Raw genomic sequence first — 6,312 nt, forward strand, 5'->3', positions numbered from 1 at the left:
ACCTCTGCCCCGTACATCTCCTCACTAGTCTCTAGATACCACCCCAACCAGAATGTCTGCCCCGTACATCCCCTCACTAGTCTCTAGATACACCCCTACCGCTACCTCTGCCCCGTACATCTCCTCACTAGTCTCTAGATACCACCCCAACCAGAATGTCTGCCCGTACATCCCCTCACTAGTCTCTAGATACACCCCTACCAGAATGTCTGCCCGTACATCCCCGCACTAGTCTCCAGATACACCCCTACTGCAACCTCTGCCCCGTACATCTCCTCACTAGTCTCTAGATACCACCCCAACCAGAATGTCTGCCCGTACATTTGCTCACTAGTCTCCAAATACACCCCTACTGCAACCTCTGCCTGGTACATCTCCTCACTAGTCTCCAGATACCACCCCAACCAGAATGTCTGCCCGTACATTTGCTCACTAGTCTCCAAATACACCCCAACCACAACCTCTGCCCTGTACATCCCCTCACTAGTCTCTATATACACCCCTACCGCAACCTCTGCCCTGTACATCTCCTCACTAGTCTCCAGATACCACCCCAACCAGAATATCTGCCCGTACATCCCCTCACTAGTCTCCAGATACCACCCCTACCGCAACCTCTGCCCTGTACATCTGCTCACTAGTCTCCAGATACCACCCCAACCACAACCTCTGCCCCATACATCTCCTCACTAGTCTCCAGATACCACCCCTACCGCAACCTCTGCCCTGTAAATCTCCTCACTAGTCCCTAGATACCACCCCTACCACAATCTCTGTCCCATACATCTCCTCACTAGTCTCCAGATACCACCCCTACCACAACCTCTGCCCCGTACATCTTTTCACTAGTCTCCAGATACCAACCCAACCACAACCTCTGCCCCGTACATCTCCTCACTAGTCTGCAGATACCACCCCTACCGCAACCTCCGCCCATACATCTCCTCACTAGTCTCCAGTTACCACCCCAACCACAACCTCTGCTCTGTACATCTCCTCACTAGTCTTCAGATACCACCCTACCGCAACCTCTGCCCCGTACATCTCCTCACTAGTCTCCAGATACCACCCCTACCACAACCTCTGCCCTGTACATCTCCTCACTAGTCTCCAGATACCACCCCAACCACAACCTCTGCTCTGTACATCTCCTCACTAGTCTTCAGATACCACCCTACCGCAACCTCTGCCCCGTACATCTCCTCACTAGTCTCCAGATACCACCCCTACCACAACCTCTGCCCCGTACATCTCCTCACTAGTCTCCAGATACCACCCTACCGCAACCTCTGCCCTGTACATCCCCTCACTAGTCTCCAGATACCATCCCTACCGCAACCTCTACTCTGCACACAACCCACAACCTTCTGCTTTCCTCTCCTAGAATCACCTCCTCCCATTCACATATACGGGAGTTCTCATGAGCCTCACCACTCCTCTGGAATTCCCATAGTAAACACATATGTCTCACCACAAACCTTCAAGCGCACCCCAAAACTCACCTTTACAGGCATATAATCTAACCTAGGACATTCCAGCTTCAGCCTCTGGACAAGCTCGGCTTCTTTCTACATATAGTCCTACAAACACAAAAACCCTGTATGAAACCTGTATGTCTAGACCTCTTGTTTCTTCCCTTTTCCTTTAAATTGTAAGCTCACAAGGGCAATGCTCTCTAACCCTTGTGTCTTAAAACTTGTACACACACTTGACTAAAGTCGGCTGAGGCGGGCGATAACAACTGCCTCAGCCAATAATCGGGCATGTGTACAGTGGCTCGCAACCCTCAACCTGCAAGTGATCCACCTGGCAGGTGACTCACGCCCCCCCCCCCCCCCCCCCCCGACGGCCAATCCCATTGTCTATGCTACTTTCTTCCTCCACCTCACCCCCCAATAGGAACACAGTAAGTCCCCAGCTACACAGCTGACTCGTGTCTGTGCAGCCCGGCCCAATGATGCCACCCAAGGGGATCAGGTCCCAATTCCTGATGGACGACATCCATTAAAGGTATGTACGTACCTTTTTACAATTATGTATTTTTTTTAACAACTTCCCCACCACGGATTATTTCCTCTTAAAAACCAAAGCAATTTTTACACATCACGTTCCTCCCATTCATTCGCCAATAACATTATCATTACTTATGACAACAAAATGATCTATTTTAAAAAAAAAAAAATGCCAAAAATTAGCCTTTCTTTGGTTGGTACTTTTTGCTAACAATTTAACTGTATTTTAAATGGAATAAAAAATCACAATTTCTCAGTTTTCAGCCTTTATAGTTTTAAAATAAAATGTGCTTCAATAGAAAGAACCAACACAATTTATTTGCCCATTTGTCCCAGTTATTACAAGGTTTAAATTGTGTCCCTATTACAATGTATGGCAATTTTGTGGAAATAAATGTGTATTTTTTCCATTTATGTTTCTTTATACTAGATAAATAATTACAAGCCCTAATTTGTAAAAGTAATAGTGATATACCCTAATGACATACATGTTGCTGTTGTTATCATATTGTCCACTGCTTCTGTATTATTTACCTATCTCTGTATTTTTATGTTCCCTTTTCTGTTTCAAACACCACAAAAGATGAAGGTGCATTATACATTTTAGAAAAAAAAAATTCTTATGGGTTACAAAAAAAAAAAAAAAACATTTTTAGGTTCTTCAAATGAACTATGACAGCAAATTCTAAACCTCCTTCAGCCAAATACTTACAGGACATAAGTATGTCTCCTGTGAGAACCACTCCCTATCCGAGTCCTGCAACCTCCAGACTCACCCCCGTCCTCTCTCCATCATCCTAATCCCGTATCCCCCACATTCCTCTCTCTCCATCATCCTAATCCTGTATCCTCCACATTCCTCTCTCTCCATCATCCTAATCCCATATATATAGTGTAGTGGGGGTGTCTCAGCACCTTGCAGGGAAAAAAATATAGGAGACACATACGGGAGCCCAATAGTGTAGTATATTAGTATGCAATTGAAAAAAGAAATTTCAATAAATTACTACTCACAAAAGGAGGTTGCAAGGGCAACCAACCGTAGGAAGCAGGTGGAGACCATAAACCCGACTCCACTCGGGGTAGTCCCAGCCGGGACCTGGATGTGGTCGCTCTCCTTGAAAAAGTAGGGACAGGTGTCCACTGTGGGGCACCCACAGGTGGTCTGTCACCACCCCTCAAACACAGATTGTTTGGGGGTATAGCTATGCACAATTGAAGGTAAAGAGGCGCCCTGGTTGAAATAAAAGCATCTAAAAACAGCTTAAAATCGAGGAAATAATATGAGGTGGCTTACCTCAATAACGAAATCCTTGTATATGACAAAAGATTTTTATTTAGCACAGGCAACGCGTTTCGCGGGTCCAAGCCCGCTTCATCAGGCCAATAAAAGTGCCAAATGAACAAGTCGATATGGCAAAGGGAGCCTCCTAATCCCATATCCCCCACATTCCTCTCTCTCCATCATCCTAATCCTATATTCCCAACATTCCTCTCTCTCCATCATCCTAATCCCATATCCCCCACATTCCTCTTTCCATCATCCTAATCCATATCCCCCACATTTCTCTCTCTCCATCATCCTAATCCCATATCCCCCACATTCCTCTCTCTCCATCATCCTAATCCTATATCCCCCACATTCCTCTTTCTATCATCTTAATCCCATATCCCCCGGACCCCCACATTTCTCTCTCTCCATCATCCTAATCCCATATCCCCCACATTCCTCTCTCCATCATCCTAATCCCATATCCCCCACATTCCTCTCTCCATCATCCTAATCCCATATCCCCCACATTCCTCTCTCCATCATCCTAATCCCATATCCCCCACATTCCTCTTTCCATCATCCTAATCCCATACCCCCCACATTTCTCTCTCTCCATCATCCTAATCCCATATCCCCCACATTCCTCTCTCCATCATCCTAATCCCATATCCCCCACATTTCTCTCTCCATCATCCTAATCCCATATCCTCCACATTCCTCTCTCTCCATCATCCTAATTCCATATCCCCCACATTCCTCTCTCTCCATCATCCTAATCCCATATCCTCCACATTCCTCTCTCTCCATCATCCTATTCCCATATCCCCCACATTCCTCTCTCTCCATCATCCTAATCCCATATCCCCCACATTTCTCTCTCTCCATCATCCTAATCCCATATCCTCCACATTCCTCTCTCTCCATCATCCTAATCCCATATCCCCCACATTCCTCTCTCTCCATCATCCTAATCCCATATCCTCCACATTCCTCTCTCTCCATCATCCTAATCCCGTATCCCCCACATTCCTCTCTCTCCATCATCCTAATCCTGTATCCTCCACATTCCTCTCTCCATCATCCTAATCCTATATCCCTCACATTCCTCTCTCTATCATCCTAATCCCATATCCTCCACATTCCTCTCTCTCCATCATCCTATTCCCATATCCCCCACATTCCTCTCTCTATCATCCTAATCCTATATCCCCCACATTCCTCTCTCTCCATCATCCTAATCCCATATCCCCCACATTCCTCTCTCTCCATCATCCTAATCCCATATCCCCCACATTCCTCTCTCTCCATCATCCTAATCCCATATCCCCCACATTCCTCTCTCTCCATCATCCTAATCCCATATCCCCCACATTCCTCTCTCTCCATCATCCTAATCCCGTATCCTCCACATTCCTCTCTCTCCATCATCCTAATCCTGTATCCTCCACATTCCTCTCTCTCCATCATCCTCATCCAATATCCTCCACATTCCTCTCTCTCCATCATCCTAATCCCATATCCCCCACATTCCTCTCTCTCCATCATCCTAATCCTGTATCCTCCACATTTCTCTCTCTCCATCATCCTAATCCTGTATCCTCCACATTCCTCTCTCTCCATCATCCTAATCCTGTATCCTCCTCATTCCTCTCTCTCCATCATCCTAATCCTGTACCCTCCACATTCCTCTCTCTCCATCATCCTAATCCCATATCCTCCACATTCCTCTCTCTCCATCATCCTAATCCCATATCCCCCACATTCCTTTCTCTCCATCGTCCTAATCCTATATTCCCAACATTCCTCTCTCTCCATCATCCTAATCCCATATCCCCCACATTCCTTTCTCTCCATCGTCCTAATCCCATATCTCCCACATTTCTCTCTCTCCATCATCCTAATCCCATATCCTCCACATTCCTCTCTCTCCATCATCCTAATCCCATATCCCCCACATTCCTCTCTCTCCATCATTCTAATCCCATATCCCCCACATTCCTCTCTCTCCATCATCCTAATCCCATATCCTCCACATTCCTCTCTCTCCATCATCCTAATCCCATATCCCCCACATTCCTCTCTCTCCATCATCCTAATCCCATATCCCCCACATTCCTCTCTCTCCATCATCCTAATCCCATATCCCCCACATTCCTCTCTCTCCATCATCCTAATCCCATATCCTCCACATTCCTCTCTCTCCATCATCCTAATCCCATATCCTCCACATTCCTCTCTCTCCATCATCCTAATCCCATATCCTCCACATTCCTCTCTCTCCATCATCCTAATCCCATATCCTCCACATTCCCCTCTCTCCATCATCCTAATCCCATATCCCCCACATTCCTCTCTCTCCATCATCCTAATCCCATATCCCCCACATTCCTCTCTCTCCATCATCCTAATCCCATATCCCCCACATTCCTCTCTCTCCATCATCCTAATCCCATATCCCCCACATTCCTCTCTCTCCATCATCCTAATCCCATATCCTCCACATTCCTCTCTCTCCATCATCCTAATCCCATATCCCCCACATTCCTCTCTCTCCATCATCCTAATCCCATATCCCCCACATTCCTCTCTCTCCATCATCCTAATCCTATATCCTCCACGTACCTGGGAGGGTGGATGTGCTGCAGCTGTCCCGTCCCCAGCAGCTCTACCGCCACCAAATTATGCTCTGCTTCTTCTGGGCTCAGTCGTGACTTGTATTTCCTCCCCTCAGGTGATGAGAACCGGTCACGCTCCCCCTCAGGCTCCTGTACCCTCAGCTATCAGCAGGATGAGGCCAACAGGTAAGCGATCACTCACTACACCTCCGTGTTACTGAGACTCGCACGGCCAGATGTCTGCCAGATTCTGGTGAGTCATGAATAAGTGCCGCTTACATCTTCACTAGTTCTGTCTACTGGCAAGTCGCCAGTCAAATGTGCAGAGCTCCGCCTCCTGCAGAGAGAAGCCAGGCAGGAACTGCAGCTGTGCACATCTGTGTATTGTGAGGAGTATCATGTGACACAAAGC

General features: G+C 47.1%; 1 protein-coding gene across 1 annotated transcript in view; it reads right to left on the reverse strand.

Annotated features, from left to right (window-relative positions):
* The window catches only part of LOC137527508 (glycosyltransferase family 92 protein F59C6.8-like), a 101,470-nt gene extending 95,488 nt beyond the window's left edge, over positions 1–5,982 (reverse strand). Inside the window, exon 1 of the mRNA XM_068248026.1 lies at positions 5,908–5,982. The gene's annotated coding sequence lies outside the window, so the exon portion shown is untranslated. The remainder of the gene's footprint in view (positions 1–5,907) is intronic.
* Between the last annotated feature and the right edge of the window lie 330 nt (positions 5,983–6,312).

Source organism: Hyperolius riggenbachi, chromosome 8 (assembly GCF_040937935.1).
Source record: "Hyperolius riggenbachi isolate aHypRig1 chromosome 8, aHypRig1.pri, whole genome shotgun sequence".
Taxonomy (NCBI): Eukaryota; Metazoa; Chordata; class Amphibia; order Anura; family Hyperoliidae; genus Hyperolius; species Hyperolius riggenbachi.